Genomic DNA, 21,266 nt, shown 5'->3' with positions numbered 1-21,266 from the left:
TGAATTGAAAAACTAAATGGAATAAGAGAAGGAGAAAAACAGGTATTAAAGGACTAAGAATTGGGAGGACCCAGGACATCTAATTAGAGTGTCTAAGGAGGTTCAGCATAGCCCTGCCAGCAAAGATTATTTATTTACTTTAAAAGGGAGTTAAGAGTGGCGGTTTGGGATAGCACCAGGAGATATCAGCGGTGATGGCTTGGAGAAACAGTGTAAACCGGCAGTGTAAACAAGAGCAGGGCATTTATGAGTAGTTGAGAATGGTGAATAGGAGTATGACTAGGCAGAAGATAGTAGGGATGACAAGTTTTTGGGGCACAGTCCAAGTTGGTCTGGTGTCTGGAATACGACTGGGGCCCAATAAAAAGGAGCATTGGCTGGGCGCAGTGGCTCACGCCTGTAATCCCAGCACTTTGGGAGGCCAAGATGGGCGGATCACGAGGTCAGAAGATCGAGACCATCCTGGCTAACACGGTGAAACCCTGTCTCTACTAAAAATACAAAAAAAACTAGCTGGGCGTAGTGGCGGGCGCCTGTAGTCCCAGCTACTCGGGAGGCTGAGGCAGGAGAATGGCGTGAACCCGGGAGGCAGAGCTTGCAGTGAGCCGAGATCACACCACTGCACTCCAGCCTGGGTGACTGAGCAAGACTCCATCTCAAAAAGAAAAAAAAAAAAAAGAAAGAAAGAAAACAAATAAAAAGGAGCGTCTGTACAGGAGCTTAAATGGGCTGGAACCTGTAGCATTCCGAGGACAGTCCTGAATTCTGAGAAGGCAAGTGGTAAAAGTATTGTTCAGTCCTTTTTAAGTTGGTGGCTGAGCTTGGCGAGGTGTGTTTTTAAAAGACCATTAGACTGTTCTACCTTTCTTGAAGTTTGAAGACTGTAAGGAGTATGAAGGTTTCACTGAATACAAAGAGCCTGAGAAACTGCTTGGGTGACTTGACTAGTAAAGGCTAGTCTGTTATCAGACTGTATAGAGCTGGGAAGGCCAAACTGAGGAATTATATCTGACAGAAGGGAAGAAATGACCGAGGTGGCCTTCTCAGACCCTGTGGGAAAGGCCTCTACCCATCCAGTGAAAGTGTCTACCCAGACCAAGAGGTATTTTAGTTTTCTGACTCAGGGCACGTGAGTAAAGTCAATTTGCCAGTCCTGGGCAGGGGCAAATCCCCGAGCTTGATGTGTAGGGAAGGGAGGGAGCCTGAGAAATTCCTGAGAAGTAGTAGAATAGCAGATGGAACACTGAGAAGTGATCTCCTTGAGGATAGATTTCAGTGATGGAAAGGAAATGAGAGTTTCTAAGAGACGGGCCAGTGGCTTGTAACCTACATGGAAGAGGTTATGAAATGACAACAGAATAGAATGGGCCTGTGAAGCTAGAAGGAGATATTTTCCTTGGTCTGAGAACCATTTGCTTTGTGTGGGAAGAGATTGATAGGTGGAAGTTTCAGCAGGGGAGTAGGTGAGAGTGACCGATGTGAAGGAGAAAAACTGGCCGTGAGGGACAGAAGTTGGAAGGCTAGCTGCTTGTCTGGCCACCTTATCCGCATAAGCGTTACCTAGAGCAATGGGATCTGATGCCTTTTGATGGTTCTTGCAGTGAATGACTCCAGCTTCCTTCAGAAGTAAAGCGGCCTTGAGCAGTGTTTTGATTAAAGAGGCATTAATGATGGAGGACCTTTGCGTAGTGAGAAAATCTCTTTCAGCCCATATAAGAGCATGGTGGTGTAGAATATGGAAGGCATATTTAGAGTCAGTATAAAAATCGACGCGTAGTCCTTTTGCAAGAGTGAGGACCTGAGATAAGGCAGCTAGTTCGGCTTGCTGAGAGGTAGTGGAGGGGGGCAGAGCGGTAGCCTCAATGATAGGTGTGGAAGATACCATAGCATAGCCTGCCTTTGCTGGTGAGTGGCGAGTAGGCCTGGTGGAACTGCCATCAATAAACTAAGTGTGTTCAGCATGAGGAACACGAAAGAATATGGGGAAATGGAGTGAATGTCAGGTGGATCAGACAGATACAGTCATGGGGGTCAGGTGAGGTATCAGGAATAATGTGGGAGGCCGGACTCAGGAACAATGGTAATTGTGGGAGACTCAACAAAGAGTGAGTGTAACTGAAGGAGCCAGGGAGCAGAAAGTATATGCATCAAGTGGGAGGAAGAAAATAGATTTTGGAAGTTATGAGAATTGTAGAGAGTGAGTTGAGCATAGTTGGTGATTTTGAGGACCTCTGAAAGTATTAGGGCGGCGGCAGCCACCGAACGCAGACATGAGGGCTAGTGGGCCAAAACAGTAAGGTCAAGTTGTTTGGATAAAAAGGCTACAGGGCGTGGTCCCTTTAAAATGTGCTGTAGGCCGGGTGCAGTGGCTCAAGCCTGTAATCCCAGCACTTTGGGAGGCCAAGACGGGGGGATCACAAGGTCAGGAGATCAAGACCATCCTGGCTAACCCGGTGAAACCCTGTCTCTACTAAAAAATACAAAAAACTAGCCGGGCGATGTGGCGGGCGCCTGTAGTCCCAGCTACTTGGGAGGCTGAGGCAGGAGAATGGCGTAAACGTGGGAGGCGGAGCTTGTAGTGAGCTGAGATCCGGCCACTGCACTCCAGCCTGGGCAACAGAGTGAGACTCCGTCTCAAAAAAAAAAAAAAAAAAAAAAAGAAAAAAGGTGCTGTGGGATGAGATACTGCATTGAGTGGGGTAAGCGTGATTAGGTTTTAATGGGATGGTAAGGGGTGCGTGATTAGTCTCCAAGGAGGAAGTAGAGGTATCCTATACTGATGGGTTAAGGTCGGGGGATACGAGGGGAGGATGTGAAGGAGGCTTTGAACTGGGGGAAAAGGCAGCAATGAGGTGTGGCTGTAGCCTAGGAATAGTCAGGGAAGCAGATAATTTAGTTAAAATGTCTCGGCCCAATAAGGAAACTGGGCAGGTGGGGATGACTAAAAAGGAGTGCTTAAAAGAGTATTGTCCAAGTTGGCACCAGAGTTGGGGAGTTTTAAGAGGTTTAGAAACCTGGTCGTCAATACCTACAATAGTTATGGAGGCAAGGGAAACAGGCCCTGGAAAAGAAGGTAATGTGGACTGGGTAGCCTCCAAATTGACTAAGAAGGGGACGGACTTACCTTCCACTCGAGAGTTACCTAAAGCGTCTGTGATGGTCCTGTAGGCTTCGGAGGCGATCAGGCAGTGTCAGTCTTCAGCCGCTAAGCTGAGAAGGTCTGGGAAGGAGTCAGCAGAGAGCTTTGGGCCAGAGTTCCAGGGGTTCTGGGATTGGCTGCCAGGCGAGTTGAACAGTCTGATTTTTCGTGGGGTTCCACACAGATGGTTCAGGGCTTAGGAGGAATCCAGGGCTGCGGGCATTCCTTGGCCTAGTGGCCAGATTTCCGGCATTTGAAGCGAGTTCCTGGGGAAGGCGGTCCTGGAGGAGCACCTGGCTGCTGCGGTTCAGGCATTTGGAAGTTCTTGTGCACTGGAGATGCGACTGGGGTTTGTCTCACAGTGGAGGCAAGGAATTGCAACTCAGAAATACGTTGCTACTTGGCTGCCTTTATTCTATTATTATACAACTTGAAGGTGAGGTTAATTAAGTCCTTTTGTGGGGTTTGAGGGCCAGAATCTAATTTTTGGAGTTTTATTTAATGTCGGGAGTGGATTGGGTAATAAAATGCATATTGAGAATAAGACAGCCTTTTGACCTGTTAGGGTCTAGGGCTGTAAAGCATCTCAGGGTTGCTGCCAAATGAGCCATGAACTGGGCTGGGTTTTTCATATTTGATGAAAAAGAGCCTAAATGCTAACTGATTTGAGAGAGGTCGGATAAAGAAAAAGGAGCATTAACCTTGACTATGTCTTTAGCTCCAGTCACCTTTTAAGAGGAAATTGCTGGGCAGGTGGGGTAGGGCTAGTCGCGGAACGAAACTGTAAGCCAGACCGGGTGTGAGGAGGGGAGGTGATAAAAGGATTATAGGGAGAAGAAAGAAAGACAGGAAAGGAAGGGAGGGAAGGAAGGAAGGGAGGGAGGGAGGGAGGGAGGGAAGGAGGGAGGGAGGGAGGGAGGGAGGAAGGGAAAGAAAGAAAGAAAGAAAGAAAGAAAGAAAGAAAGAAAGAAAGAAAGAAAGAAAGAAAGAAAGAAAGAAAGAAAGAAAGAAAAAAGAAGGAAAGAAGGAAAGAAAGAAAGAAAGAGAAAGAAAGAAAGAGAGAAAGAAAGAAAGAAAGAAAGAAAGAAAGAAAGAAAGAAAGAAAGAAAGAAAGAAAGAAAGAAAGAAAGAAAGAAAGAAAGAAAGGAAGAAAAAGAGAGAGAGAAAGAAACCACAACTGGAAGCCTTAGGAGGTTGGCATGTAGTAGACAGTTCTTTTCCATTCCCTAAATTCTAAGTGTTTAAAATAACTATTTTCTTTACGTTTTGTATTTTACTTTGAATGGCCTTTATACAGAAAAAAGAATCAAATTTTGTTGTTAAAAATTATTTTTGTTAGAGACAAATGTTAGAGACAAAAAACATGCCTCCAAAACTAGGCATGTTTATAGAGATCATGAAACTTCAGAAAATTCTAAAACCATGACTCTTGACAAGTAATTATACTTAGGGGAAAATCAGAGAAAGCAACAACTTCAGCACCTTTACCAATGAAGTATTAAAAACAAATGGGGAAATAAAAAGATATTGTTGGAATTTTAAATATGGCTTAAAATTTAATAGAGCTAGAATTTATTTTAAAGGTCTGAAATATTTTAAGACTCACACTGACTAGTAAAACTGCTTTTAACTTTCGCCATCAAAACAGAAATTTGCTGAGGCAAAAGGAGAGAGATCACAATCAAAGCATCACAATAATTCAGAATACTGTAGTAGCACGTTTCAACATTGCATCTCATCTGAAATCCATCTATATGCTTTCCTTTTACAATACATAGAGGTGTGTAATAAATATGCAATGATAATCACATGCCTTTCCTACATGAGATTTTGAAACCTCTCAGTTGTTCCCTGATGAGCCAGACTGTAAGACTATATGTTCTCATCAGTTACTACTCAGCCCCACCCCCACCACCCCCATCTCCAACATCACTACCATCAGGACCACCATCACCATTACACCATCACCCCCATTGTCTCCTCCATCAGTGGATGCAGGGACACCATCTCCACTGCTGTCGTTACTATCACTACCCCCACCACCCCCATCTCCACTATCACTACCATCAGGACCACCATCACCATTACACTATCACCCCCATTGTCTCCTCCATCAGTGGATGCACGGATACCACTTCCACTGCTGTCGTTACTATCACCACCACCAACACCACATCACTGCTCTGAAACAATCACTCTGGATTCAAATAGTCCGGAAATGTAAGATAATTCTAGATAGGGGTTTGAATTAACTATTGATCAAGTCAAGGACTTACCATGAAATATATCAGACATATCAGATATTCAAATTGAATTCTAAAGTAATGCAGAGAAATATCTATATATTTTTGGTTTATAGTTGCTGTTCTAAGCAGTAAGTCATAAAACCAAAGTTATGATAGATTTAATGATCTAAAACCCAACATGTTTGGCATGCCAGAAATGCAGCAAACAAAATTGAAACACTAACAATAGGTTAAAAAACAGGCTTGTTTAAGTCAGTAAGGATGAATAGTGCTACTATTTATATTTATTCATATGGATAAGCCTTAGAGAGAATCCTGTTTATCCAGAAAATGATAGATTTGAGATGCTTGTAAAATATATATGAGTTATTAAGTACATAATTATATATTGTATTTATACAACTAAAAGGGCATTCAAATTTTTTTTTTGCTATTAAACTCTTATTTTTAATGTGCTATGAAAATGTTTATTTTATATTTCTGAAAGTATGTTTCCAGCCGTATCTCCTAACCCTTTTAAAAGACAGTTCATATCTTCCGGATGAGATAAGAGACGCCAGATTCAGTTCTGTTCTCCTTCTCTTTTTGGAAGCATTGTAATACTAATGCCTTAATTGTCATATTTATTTATGTTTTAGAACCTAACTAGAGTCTGCCCTCCCATAGGAGCAAAGCCAATCACTGACATTGGGATAGCAGTGAGAGAATGTGAGACATTCATTGCAGGACACCAAGCAAGGAGTTAAGGCTGCTCATGCTTAGGACTTGAACTCCTCCATGGCTTGCAGATAAGAGATTTTAGAGGTAGGGGTACATTTCAGGAGAGCAGAAGTTACAGGCAAAATTGTAAATCAATTCATGAAAGTTATGCACTGGTTTAGGCTAAAAATCTGAACAGACTTTTCTTGAAGTGGGGAGTTCACAGGTTGCAGATCGATTCAAAGGTTTTCAGATTTGCAACTGATTCAGGAGGTGAGGTTTTGTCTAAAAATTTGAGATCATCAGAAAAGAATGTTAGCTCTAGCTCCTGGGTATGACCTTCTTCAGGCCCCTCAGGAAGAAATTTACAACAAAGAACAGAGGTCAGAGTTCAGTCTTCACCTCCCCCTTTTCTGAGGCCTAAATGCCAATAGATCCATCTGGTGGGTTCCTGGTCTGGATGCGAGTTTCTGAAAGACAACTCAGGCACGTCTTCAGTTTCCATGGAAAAAGCAAACATCTTCAGAGCTCTAATTTCTTTGATTACTGTCTTAAGCTACTATTATCTTCTTGTTTAAAAAACTAATTATTTACTTTTCTGCTAGCTAGATTCCTGGGATTTCCCTTGAAGAAACCAAGCATTTTCCTTTATTTCTATGCTTGGGGGTTCATAGTTCCCTAAAAAGAGGGTCCCCGCTCATCTTACTTATGTAATAAGAGAAAAAATCTATGTCAGAAAAAATCTATCTGTGGTTTGAAAATAATTCTCTTAGGTTGGTGCAAAAGTAATTGCAGTTTTTGCCATTAAAAGTAACAGGAAAACTGCAATTACTTTTGGACCAACCTAATATTAGTGTCTAATCAAGTCAGCAGGTTGTGAACTAAAAAGAAAGACGCACTTTGAGCTCAGAACCTTCTGATAAACATTTTTGCAGAGGAAAGAGAAAGTGACTGTTGCACTGCTCAATTGACCACAAGTGTACATTGCCCCAAAAAATACGTCAGAGTCAAACCCATGGGGACTTTTTTGAAATTTTACTTCAATATACCATTGACATAAACTGTAATTGGTAAACTACCAGTTTTTCTCCCAAAACAAAGCCAAATATGCGAACAACAAACTAACTATATTTGTGTACAGCAACTATAGTGGTATAGCTTCTCAAATTCTCAAAGAAGGGTCTTATATTTAATGAACAAGAAATAGTTTCAAAATCGGAAATTGTTCTCATTTACAGAGAAGGTTTCTCACTTACCCATGAGTTTTCTCACGAAAGACTGTGCTTTCCTACACAAATACTGTATATATAATATTCATGTGTGAATATCCATATTCATAAATGCCAAATTATTGATGACTCTTTTGCTGCATGTATATATATATACACATATATATGTATATATTATAGTCACTCCAAAATATTTTTTTCATTATTCAGTATTGCTATAAAACAGACACTGCAGATTCTAGTTAGCAAAGATTCTTTCTGAAACCAATCTTCAGTCAAAGGAATATAAAACACGGCATGATGCTAAATTTATGGATCTAGTGTACTAAGGAGAGTAAGCAACTAGGAAAGGTTATCTACTATTTTATGGAAGAAATAAAGACCTACAAAGGTTGCTTTTTTGGTTGTTTCATAGTCTGTGCATTGTGTGGATGTGCAATATTAATTTAGGTAGACATAAATTCTTTTTGTGTCTTTACTATTTTCTATATCCATCCCTCCCTACCACCAAAATAAGTTAGGTGGTTACTATTTAGGGCTACCATTTACTACTATTTACTTGTACTAAGTTATGAAGATGAGCCCATATCATCCTAGATGGTCCAGGGAGCAGTTACTGTAGTACACTCACTGATGTGTTTTATGAGGGGAAAATACACTCCCTCAGGAAATCCTAATGCAGCTAACCTTTCCTTAGTGTCTGTTTCCTGAGGCAATGCTTGAATGTGGTTTAGGCACACTTCTGCCTCATCAGCTCCTCCACTGCCACTTCCACCCAACTCCTCCACTAGCTTCTAAGACTGGTCCATTTGGCATTTCAATAAATGTTCCCAAGGTGGCTAATTTGTACCAGTCATTGAGGAGTCTCTCGACCTCTCTGAGGTAGCAATACTGGAAGCAGGGACAGATTCTGTTAAGTGATGTATCTCCTGTATTGAAACCGAGGCTGATTCCATCAAAATTCAAGGGTAGATCCTCTAGAAGTTCCTGCTGTAGTTGCTGCAGCTGTAGCCTCTGGTGTAGATGGAGGAGTCCAGTACTAGCCACTGAAGGGGTTTCAACTATAGCCGTCCTTTCTCTTTTTCCAGGACTTCCCATTAAAAGACATTTTGCAGACAAGCCACAGCCCGGGAGAAGCTATATGCAAAATATACATGTGATAAAGGACTTGCACCCATAATATACAAAGAATTCTTAAAACTCAGCAATAGAATAAGAGACAATGCAATTAACAAGTAGGCTAAAGATCTTAACAGACTTTTTACCAAAGAAGATGTGCAGCAGGGCAAAAAAAGATATGAAAAGGTGCTCCACCTCATATGTTATTAGGAATTGCAAACTAAAATAACGAAATACAACTACACACCTATTAGAATGGCAAAAATCCGAAAACACTGATAAAATCCAATGTAGACAAGGATTTCTCCTTCATTGCTTGTGGGAATGCGAAATGGCACTTTGAAAGACAATTTGGTTGGTCTCTTACAAAGTTAAACTTTAGTCTTACCTTACAATTCAGCAGTAGTGCTCCTAAGTATGTGGCCCAATAAATTGAAGATTTATGTTCACACAAAAACTTGCACATAATTATTTATAGCAGCTTTTTTTCATAATTGATGAGAATCGTAAGCTATCAAGATGTCCCTCAATAGGTGAAGAGATGAACAAACTGATATGTCGATAAAATGGAATATTATTCAATGATAAAAAGAAATGAGCTATCAAGCCACAAAAAGACATGGAGAACCTCAAAAGCCTATTACTAAGTGAAAAAAAGCCAATTTGGAAAGGCTACATTTTGTATGATCCCAATTATGTGACATTCTGGAAAAGACAAAACTACAGAAACTGTAAAAAGATCAGTGTTTGTCAGAGGGAGGGAGTTGAGGAAGGAATGAATAGATGGAGCACAGAGGACTTTTAGGAGAGTAAAAGTAAACTGTATGATATTATAATGGTGATTATATGACATTATGCATTTGTTAAAACCCACAGAACTGTACAACACCGAAAGTGAATCCTAAACTAAACTACAGACTTTCGTTAATATAATGGATGTATTAATATTGCTTCATAAATAGCAACAGATATACCACCAATGCAAGATGTTAATAATAGGGGAAACTCCTGTGGTGGGGAGCAGAGGTATATGGGAACTCTCTGTACTCTGCTAAATAACTCTGTAAACCTAAGAATCTCTAAAAACTGGATTCTGTTAAGGATGAAATAACTTTTACATATGTGGTAAAGAAAACAAAAAAAAGATAGTTTACTGCTCTACCAGGTTGTTTAAACTAGTTTTGAAAGCTGTAATTATTTGTTCCTGTTCATAGAATATTGACTTGATCTCATTACCGTATTTTTATAATGTCAATCTGTCATTAATGTTCTTGATGCATCTTCAAAATGTTTTCCAGAGAAAAATCTAATGTGCTCTCAGTTGGTATTGGGCTACTAGTCACTGATGTTCCCACTGACTTTTCTGCAAGTTCCTCTTGTTTAGTTGCACTACTAGGTGCAGGTACAGGAAATATTGTCTTCGATGCTGGAGTGGTGGGTACAGTCGCACAAGTGGCAAGCAAAGCAGAGACACAGGCTGGGACTTGAGCCACAGCTGCTGTTATACTTGAAACAACTGAAACAGTAGTGGCAGGATTCGGTCACCGGGTTGTAGATGAGGCTGGTGCTGCCACTGCTTTGGGATACCATCATAACCATCACAAAGCCTTCCTTATTAAGATCATATTATTTGGAGGCAGTATCATCATTAGGGTTTTGTCTGAAGCAACTTACTTTTGTCCCACTACCTAAAATGCATTATTCACTTTCACTTCTTTTACTATAAAACTACAACCAACTCCAAAGAGTCTGGTCTCCTGCATTAAGCTGAATTTTGGAACCCAGGCCCTAACAGCCCACAGCCCACAGTACATATATATCTCCAGAGCCAGACTCCTACTTCTGTTACATCTGACTTGGGTTCTTACAGTCTACCAGGATAGAACTCAAGAGAGATCACCAAACATAACAGAAAAGGAAAGTTTATTTCAGCTTGTGCACAAGGGAGCCAGCACCAAGAAAGAAAGGGGAATGGGCTTCTACCAAGGGTAGTGTATGGGTTAGTTTTATAGGGTCTTTCAATAAGGAAGAGTTATGTCATGGCATGTATAGCGAGGGTTTTCCTAGTGGTTTCACAGTGGCTCAACATGCTTCTTCATATGTTATGTGTAGCATTAACAATTTAAATCTCTACCACTTGGTGTGAATTTTAGCATTAAAATGAAGACAAGATAAGTTCAGGTTGGAGTTTAAGTTTTACCAAGTATACAGGCTCCAGGAAGTCTCTCCTCCCCTGAGATGGAAGCTTTTAGTTAATAGCTTCTTGGGTCTTTCATTACTGATTTGCTGAGAGTTTAGATAAGTTTAGATAAGGTAGAGTTGGGATGAGGGGCTTTTGCCCTTTTTCTCCAGACCATCTTAAAATAGGGAATCAACCAACCTGCCTGCCTCACCCCCTACTGTCATGTCACAACACATTGTCCAGGCCTCTACAAAGCTCTTCTCTCCTAAGGAAGTCAAATTTTCTCTGTAGATGACATGATTTCGTATTTAGAAAATCACATCGTCTCAGCCCAAAATCTCCTTAATCTGATAAGCAACTTCAGCAAAGTCCCAGCAAAAAATCATTGTGCAAAAATCACAAGCATTCTCATACACCAGTAACAGACAAACAGAGAGCCAAATCATGAGTGAACTCCCATTCACAATTGTTTAAAAGAGAATAAAGTACTTAGGAATACAGCTAACAAAAGACATGAAGGACCTCTTCAAGGAGAACTATAAACCACTGCTCAACAAAATAAAAGAGGACACAAACAAATGGAAGAACATTCCATGCTCATGGATAGGAAGAATCAATATCATGAAAACGGCTGTACTGCCCAAGGTAATTTATAGATTTAATGCCATCCCCATCAAGCTACCAATGACTTTCTTCACAGAAGTGGAAAAAAAACTACTTTAAAGTTCATGTGGAACCAAAAAAGACCCTGCATTGCCAAGACAATCCTAAGCCAAAAGAACAAAGCTGGAGGCATTATGCTACCTGACTTCAAACTATACTACAAGGCTACAGTAACCAAAACAGCATGGTACTGGTACCAAAACAGATATAGACCAATGGAACAGAACAGAACCCTCAGAAATAATACTACACATCTACAACCATCTGATCTTTGACAAACCTGACAAAAACAAGAAATAGGGAAAGGATTCTCTATTTAATAAATGGTGCTGGGAAAATTGGCTAGCCATAAGTAGAAAGCTGAAACTGGATCCCTTCCTTACACCTTATACAAAAATTAATTAAGATGGATTAGAGACTTAAATGTTAGACCTAAAATCATAAAAACCCTAGAAGAAAACCTAGGTAATACCATTCAGGACATAGGCATGGGCAAGGACTTCATGTCTAAAACACCAAAAGCAATGGCAACAAAAGCCAAAATTGACAAATGGGATCTAATTAAACTAAAGAACTTCTGCACAGCAAAATAAACTATCATCAGAGTGAACAGGCAACCTACAGTATGGGAGAAAATTTTTGTAATCTATCCATCTGACAAAGAGCTAATATCCAGAATATACAAAGAACTTAAGCAAATTTATAAGAAAAAACAAACAACCCCATCAAAAAGAGGGTGAAGGATATGAACAGATGCTTCTCAAAAGAAGACATTTATGTGGCCAACAAACATGAAAAAAAGCTCATCATCACTGATCATTAGAGAAATGCAGATCAAAACCACAATGGGGTACCATCTCACACCAGTTAGAATGGCGATCATTCAAAAGTCAGGAAACAACAGATGCTGGAGAGGATGTGGAGAAATAGGAATGCTTTTACACTGTTGGTGGGAGTGTAAATTAGTTGAACCATTGGAAGACAGTGGAGTGTAAATTAGTTCAACCATTGGAAGACAGTGTCATTGTGGAAGACAGCAGAGTGATTCCTCAAGGATATAGAACCAGAAATACCATTTGACCCAGCATTCCCATTACTGGGTATATACCCAAAGGATTATAAATCATTCTACTATAAAGACACATGTACACGTATGTTTATTGCAGCACTGTTTACAATAGCAAAGACTTGGAACCAACCAAATGTCCATCAATGATAGACTGGATAAAGAAAATGTGGCACATATACACCATGGAATACTATGCAGTCATATAAAAGGATGAGTTCCTGTCCTTGGCGGGGACATGGATGTAGCTGGAAACCATCATTCTCAGCAAACTAACACAGAAACAGAAAACAAAACACCACATGTTTTCACTCATAAATGGGAGTTGAACAATGAAAACACATGGACACAGGGAGGGGAACATCACATACTAGGGCCTGTCATGGGGTGGGGGGCTAGAGGAGGGTTAGCATTAGGAGAAATACCTAATGTAAATGACAGGCTGATGGGTGCAGCAAACCACCATGGCACGTGTATACCTATGTAACAAACCTGCACGTTCTGCACATGTATTCCAGAACTTAAAGTATAATAATAATAAAAATAAAACAGAAAGCTTTTCTCTCCTAGAACAACTGTCATACCCTGCCCAAATTATCTTTTAAATGACTAAATAGAATCATTATGTTTTCCACTAGTGTGAATTCTCAGCACCCTAAAATAAATGTTAAATTAAAGAGAAACAGTTCACACTGAGAAAATTATATGATGCTATATTTTAAAAAATTATTTTTAACTATTATTTTTTAATCCCCTTTTGCTTTTCAGTATTTATGATCTAGTACCTGGCCATAGTAACATCCAAGTGTGCTAATGGAGAGGCTTAGGGAGGAATAGGTTTAATCGAAAGTTCAGTTCTGGAAAATTTACGTATGTTTGAGGTGCTTATAGATGTATTAGTCCATTCTCATGCTGCTAATAAAACATACTTGAGACTGGGTAATTTCTAAAGGAAAGAAGTTTAATTGACTTATAGTTCAGCATAGCTGGGGAGGCCTCAAGAAACTTACAATCATGACACAAGGGGAAGCAAACACGTCCTTCACATGGTGGCAGGAAAGAGAAGGGCAGAGCAAAGTGGGGGAAAGCCCCTTATAAAACCATCAGATCTCTGAGAACTCACCCACTATCATGAGAACAGCATGGGGGGACCACCCCCATGGTCTAATCACCTCCCACCAGGTCCTTCCCCCAACATGTGGGAATTATGATTCAGATTACAATTCAAGATGAGATCTGGGTGGGGACACAGAGCCAGACCATATCGGATGTCCATGTGGAGTTGCTGCATAGGCAGATATTAATTTTAGAATTTTTATATAGATAGCATGAAAGCCATGGGACTAAATAAAATTACCTAGTAAGTGAATATACCTAAAGAGAAAAATAAGCCTCTGAGGCAAACCAGTTTAGAAATTATGCAGATAAGGAAGAACCAGAGGTTGCAAAAGAGATTGATAAGGAGCAGAAAATGAGATAGAAAGAGAATCAAGAGTGAGGAAGATCCTGGCTTGGAGCAAAGAATGTGTTTCAAGAAGGAAGGGATGATCATTTATGTCAAAAGATGTTTAGAGGTTCAAAAACTGTTTATAGGTTAGGCAATATAGGACTGAGATTTGACTATTGCATTTGGCTTCATACAGGTCATGGCGATCTTGAACAATCATTTCCTGCAGAGAGAAAGAGACAGGAGGCAGATCAGAGTAGGTTTGGGAGACTATGGGAAAAGAGAAATTGCAGACAATTAGTAGAGACAGTGATTTTTCAGAAGTTTAGCTGTAAAGGCTAGCGAAGAAATGGAAAACGGTGCTGAAGGAAATGTGGAATCAAGGTGAGTTTGCTGTAATTTTTCTTATATGGAAGAAAGAAGACACAATTGCAGGAGTGAAGTCCTTGAGCAGGTGAGAAGTGATGAGAAGCAGTACACAAGAGGAGTATTTAGCCTTAGTATTAGTACTTAGCCTTAGTATTAATCCTTAGCCAAGGACAGTCTATCAGTTTTAACTACAGGAAAGAATATAGGGCATATGAGCACAGGTACAAGTTGGCAGATTTTTATTTATTTTTCCATGAAATAAGAACCAAGGCCACCAGTTAAGAATCAGGAGCAGGGAGGCGGTTTTGGAGACGTTTGTAGAGAGAAGAATGTGTGAAACAGTTGTTTGAGACAGTGGAGGATTTACCCGTCTCGGGGAAAACTGACAAACTCTTCTCTTAGGCAAGTCAGATACCTATCCGGGGGATTCTCAGATGGATAAAATAGTTTGAGCCTTTCAGTAGAGTTTCATTTCATTAGAAAAACCAAGAAATACTAATTACTTGTCATCCTTCATTGACTGCATTCAGAAGCACTAAAATAAATAATTTACCTATTTCATTGGCCAACAGAATTTCAGGGTTTGCCCCAGCTAAGAATACAACTCCATTTCAATTTATTTCTATTTGAGCCTAAATGTATAGAACAATTCAAGAAACCGTCAAGATTACTGAGTCATACAGAAGCATCTTGCTTCCCAGTGTTTGCTGATCGCAACCACAGCCTTACAGGAAGGGTCTCATCTCTGACCCACAATTGACCTGGAAAATGAGACAAAGTATCAAATTATTATAGAGCAGCTCAAATGAGGAACCTTCATTCTACTATGCCGAAGAAAGGATCACTGAAACTCGGACAATGTTGATGGTTTGTTACTACATCTATCCGTGACTACTTTGTACTAACAAAAAAGAAAAGAAAATTAAATCATCTTTATTTGTAACAACATTTCCCCTTTAAACCAAAGCAGCTTCAATCATCAAACTAATCCTGGGATTGTGACACTAAATGTTATTTTCAAAATATTTTAGGTCAGGAAACCAAAATAAATCTTCAGAATGCTGAACTTGATTAGAGTTTTCAGATGTCATGAGTTACTTCAAGAAATATACTAATGCCCAAAGTAAACTGGTAGAATAAAATAAAAGCTAACATTACTCTTGATTAACGGGAATACAAATAATGCAATGACTAAGGAAGGTTTTATAAAATGACAGAGATTGGGATTGCTATATTTATGAATTGACAAGCACTTGCTCTGTAAATTAAATAACCAAAATCAATTTTAACTGTTAACCATCAACAATAAAAAATTGCCCAAAATTTAAACATTAAACTTCCACTAATATTTATCACTAACAACTTTTCTTAAAAAAAAAAAAAAAATGAAGTTTTAAACTATACCTAAGTGATAGGATATGCAACTGTAATAAAATACTTTTAAATCTTGAATTTAACTATTACATTTGCCAACAAGCTTAGAAATATATGAGTAGAAGTAATTTAGTTAGGCTTATGGTTTCTGCTCTGATATTAAAAAGCTTAGAATTTATCACAGTTATTATCCTCACAAGGAAAAACTGGTCAGATAGAACATTAACTTTTCTTGAACCCATCAGAGACCTGAGGTCACAGGGCAAGTTGTCAGAAATCTAAAGAGAGGGTGCCTCCAGGGAGACACAGCTGAGACCTGCTTATCTGAAGCAAAAGCAAGGGGAGTTTTAACTGGAAGGAATGCTGAAATGATAATGTTGATAAATGGCTTCAGGCTGAACATGGGCTAAGGTTTTAACAGTGAGAAACTCCTGGGGACTGTAGACTTGAGGGACATTTCATAGGCTTTGCTTCTAGTACCTCCACCATGTTCTCACAATGAAGATCCAACAAAGATTCCTGTGGCTATGGCTGGGGGAGAGGAAGAGTCATCATTATAAAATAAGCCTATTCTCCTGGAAAAACAACTTCACCAGAACCTTATCCCAGCTGGTGGGAGGGAATTCTTCCTACTCCACCTGTTCCAGGATTGCTGTTTTACTAAAGAGTGGGTAAGGTGAGGGAGTGTGAGGGGGAGACACAGTCAACCGGAGTAGGAGCTTCAAGGAAACAGATTGCAGCCAGGAGAGGGAGTAGAAGGCCTGAATGGCAGAAACTATACTGCTAGAGAAACACCTGTGTATGTCGTCATCTAAGGACAAAGGTCCACTGAAACACTGAAATTTAATCAAAAGATTAGAGAATGCTCCCCACTCTGCCATACCATACCATACTGCTGTTGTTTAAATATTTGTCTCTTCCAAAACTCTTGAGGAAATTTCATCCCCAATGTGGCAGTCTTGAGATGTGGGGCTTTCGAGAAGTGATTGGATCATGAAGGATCTGTCCTCAGGGGTGGCTGAATTCATTAATGAATGAATGGATTAATGGGTTATCATGGGAGTGGGACTGGTGGCTTTATAAACAGAGAAAGAGAGATCCGAATGAGCACACTTGGTCAGTCCCCTTGCCATGAGATGTACTGTGCCATCTTGGGATTCTGCAGAGTCCCCACCAGAAAGAAGGTCTTCATCAGATGCAGCCCTTGACCTCAGACTTCTCAGTCTCCATAATGATAAGAAATACATTCCTTTTCTTTATAAATAACCCAGTTTCAAGTATTTTATTATAAGCAACACAAAACAGACTAAGACACACACCAACAAAGCTAAAGTATTACAGTGGGCTACACCTGAAAGAGCCACAAGGAGCGGACTCTCTCTGAGGAGGTGTACATAGGGGAGCCTGAGAGGGAAAACAAAAACAAGGGCACTAGAAGAATTTAAGCCTTTCAACATTTAGAGCTACAGCAAACATTAAACACCACCAACTAACGTAAGTTTCCATGCTAAAGGCCTATTTTTTTCTCAATTCCTATTACTCATATGTGTCATTTGTACCTATCAATACAAAATTACAAGGTCTGATGATAAAGCAAGAAAAAACACAGTTTGAAGAGGTAAAATAAGCGTTAGAACTAGACCCAGATATGACACAGATTTTTGAATTATCAGATAGGGAATTTTAAATAATTATGAATAATATGTTAAGAGGTCCTAATGGAAAAAGTAGACAATGTGCAAAACTAGATGACTAATGCAAGCAGAGAGATAGAAAATCTAAGAAAGAATCAAAAGGAAATGCAGAAATATAAAACACTGTAACAGATATGATGAATAATGAGGTATGCACTCATCAGTAGACTCAACATGGCCATAGAAGGAATCAGTGAGCTTGAAGTCAGGTCAATAGGAACAACTAAAGAATCTAAAACTTGGAAGAGACGTTAAAAGTTGTCTACTGTATCTACTTATTTAAGAACTGGTTTAAACACACATTCTCTTTCCTGATGGGATTCCAATTATGTCAATAATCATCTAATTCTCACTTTCAAGATTTACAAGTGTGTGATTTTAACATGACTATCATAGATAAAACAACTTTACCCGTTCAAATACCATTTGGCCATTACTGAGCAATGTAACATACCAGTTATGTACAGTTATAATTTAATTAGAAATGTTAAAAAGAGAGTCTACATTTTCCCCACTATTTGTATAATATCTTGGCCAATTTTTTAACCTCTCTGTATGGCCATGTTTTAACTAAATACCGTATATTTTTCACACTGTGCCCTTTACACTGAGCTACTGCTGCCTTGTCACTTTCTGGGAGTAAGGATAAGCTGTCAAACATTGTAACTAAGAGCTCTTATTTATGGCCTTGCTTCCATGAACTCAGTATTTAGCTTCACTTCAGTCAGTGTCCATTTCAGTCCAGCTGTTCATGTTTGAGTATTTAGGTTACTTGCTTCCAAATACTCATGACACTGAACTATTGGAGGTCAAGTTACTGCTAAATGGACTTGTCTGTATATTGTAATGGCAGAGGAATATTATAGCAGTTTCTTAAGATGATTAGCTTCTCCTGCTTTCACAGACTGTAATTGGTGTTTAAGCTCATATTCATGTATTCCCCATGCCCATAACTCTCATTTATATATGTGATTCTGTGTTGTTATAGAGAGGGATAAGAAGAGGTGGCCCAGGCATTTAAGACGTAATAAGACTATGCCTGTGGTGTTAGCCTCACCTTGGAAGCTTTTAAAAATTCTATCATTCAAGCCTCTTGGAGGTGGGACCTGTTTGAGTTGGGGCCTAGGCATTAATATTTTTGAAGCAGTCTCCCAGTAATTGTAATGTACAAACACTACTACTTTCTATAATAATAAAAATCTCGCATCAATAGCTTTAAAAGTGATAGATAAGAATGTCCCAAGCGCACACACACACACGCACACACACACCCTCCCTCTCTCTCACCCTCTTTCTCTGTCTCTCTCACAAGATTTCACAGGATTGAGAGATCATATCCAGTAAAAGTTAGCAAAAAAGGCTTCTGAGTGTAAAGGACTGCAAAGGTTTTGGACAGGAAAACCTGACTGAGTGGCGGCACATTCCTGGCAGAGGGAAACTGTGACAGAAGGAAGGGAAACCAATACACTTCACAAAAACCTTTTTGAACAATATTGAAAAGAAAAACCCAGAAGAGAATACTATAAAGAATTGTAGACAGTAAGATGAGACAGGGAGCAGGGTCCCAGATTAAGAAGACATCAAACTTACATTTTAGGGTGCTGTCATTTTAAAGTGTTTCTAAAACACTGCAGTTTTCCATATTATTTAAATATGCAGAAATTTAAACCCATGGTCCTGTTACCCAGTGATATGGTTAGGCTGCGTCCCCACCCAAATCTCATCTTGAATTCTCAGGTGTCGTGGGAGGGACCCAGTGGGAGGTGATTGAATCATGGGGGCGGGTATTTCCTGTGCTGTTCTCTTGATAATAAATAAGTCTCACAAGATCTGATGTTTTTTAAAAAGGGGCGCTTCCCTGTACAAGCTCTCTTCTTTTGTCTGCTGCCATGTGAGACGTATCTTTGCCTCCCACCATGATTGTGAGGCCTCCCCAGTCACGTGGAACTGTAAGTCCAATGAACTTCTTTCTTTTTTCAAAGTGCCCAGTCTCAGGTATGTCTTTATCAGCAGCATGAGAACAGACTAATACACCCAGCTTAGGAAGTAAACACTATGAATGCGGTTGAAATCTCCTATATTTTGTTCCATAATCATAACTGATTTCTCCCTTAGCAGAGGTAATCATTATCCTATATTTGGTGTTCATTATTCTTAGACATTTCTTATACTCAAATGCATAGATATTACTTAGATAATATATAGATGCTTATGTTCCAAAACAAAACAAATGTTCCAGGTTAAAAAAATATATTGTGATGTTTAAAAGACAAGACATGGAATTAACCTAGGTGCCCTTCAATGACAGATTGGATGAAGAAAATGTGCACATATAAACTATAGAATACTATGCAGCTATTAAAAAAGAATTAAATCTTGTCCTTTGCAGCAACATGAATGCAGCTGGAGGCCATTATCCTAAACAAATTAACACAGTAATGGAAAACTAAATACCACATGTTCTGACTTATAATAAGTAGGAGCTAAACACTGGGTACACATGGACATAAAGATGTGAATAATAGGCACTGGTGATTACTAGAAGAGGGAGTGGTCTGGAGAAATGGTTGAAAAACTACCTATTGGGTACTATTCTTACTATGTGGGTGATAGGATCATTTATACCCCAAACCTCAGCATCACACAATATACCTATGTAACAAACCTGGACATGTACCACTTGAATCTAAAGTAAAAGTTGGAATTATAAAATATATACATATTTGGCTGGGTGCAGTGGTTTACACCTATAATCCCAGCTACTCTGGAGGTTGAAGCACAGGAATTGCTTGAATCCGGGAGGTGAAGGTTGCAGTGAGCCAAAATTGCACCACTGCACTCCAATCTGAGCCACAGAGTGAGACTCCATCTAATATATATATATATATATATATATATATATATAAAATATATTATATATATGTGTGTGTGTGTGTGTGTCTGTGTGTGTGTACCTATATATATATATATTTATATATATATATAGAGAGAGAGAGAGAGAGAAGTTTTGAAGAGAATAAATATGGAATAATGAAAAAAAGGTGTTTCAGGAAGTTGGGTCTAGCTGCAACATACAGTACAGAAAGTTTTTGTGTCATCTAGGAGTATTTGGACTAGTGTGTAAAATTGGGCTCAGAGAGAAAAAGGATGGATATCAAAAAATGGAAAAGAAATTTTAGTGTCTTAAATATAGAGAATGAGGAAGCAGGATGAGTCAAACCAAGATACTAGGCTTTGTCTCCGAAGGATTAAAATAACGATGTGGTGTTGACAGATTCAGTGAGTCACAGTGGAAGAACTGGTTTCCAGGAGTATAGACGTGTTGTGGAATTTGGCCCTGTTGACCATTCCCTCATTGCTGAAGCACTCTCCTCCCTAGCCTGCTGCCATCCCTCTCCTTTGGCTTTGTTCCTACCTCTTCTACTGTTCTTTCTAAGTCTTCTTTATGGGCTTCAATTTGTATCCAATTTTTGTTACAGCTAATACTTTCCTGGATTGACTCGTTCATTTCCAGGACCTTAATATACAAATGCTGATGACTTCCAAATTCTTATGGCCAACATGTAAAGTCTCCTCAGCTGCATATTTCATTTCTACTTGCTTATAGGTATTTATCCCACAGCCACTTTTAACATGTCCAAAATTAGTCTTATTACCATCTTCTTCCCTTCTCATTTTATTCATCCCGTTTATTCTTACTTATTCCTGCTCCTTTATTCTCCATCTCTGCAAATGTTCCCCAAGTTTTATCTTCTTACCAAAGCTAGAAAACTGGGAAACATCCTCACACTTCTCCCTAAACATTAGCTGTGCCCACTATTTAATGCCATGTCTTGCCAAATCAACTTCCTTAATTGTGCTTATATTGTTTCCACTTCTCAACCATCTCCACTGTCTTAATCTCAGGTGCTTTTAAATATGTTCTCTGGCCTATTATAATACTCTGTAAACTTATCTTTTCCACCCCTAGTCTTGTCCAATTCCTTCTCTCTGTCTCTCTTCTACTATGAATGATTTTCTTAAATATAAATTTGATCAT

This window comes from Macaca mulatta, chromosome 3, assembly GCF_049350105.2.
Source record: "Macaca mulatta isolate MMU2019108-1 chromosome 3, T2T-MMU8v2.0, whole genome shotgun sequence".
In the NCBI taxonomy this organism is placed as follows: Eukaryota; Metazoa; Chordata; class Mammalia; order Primates; family Cercopithecidae; genus Macaca; species Macaca mulatta.
This window is presented reverse-complemented; position numbering follows the sequence as displayed.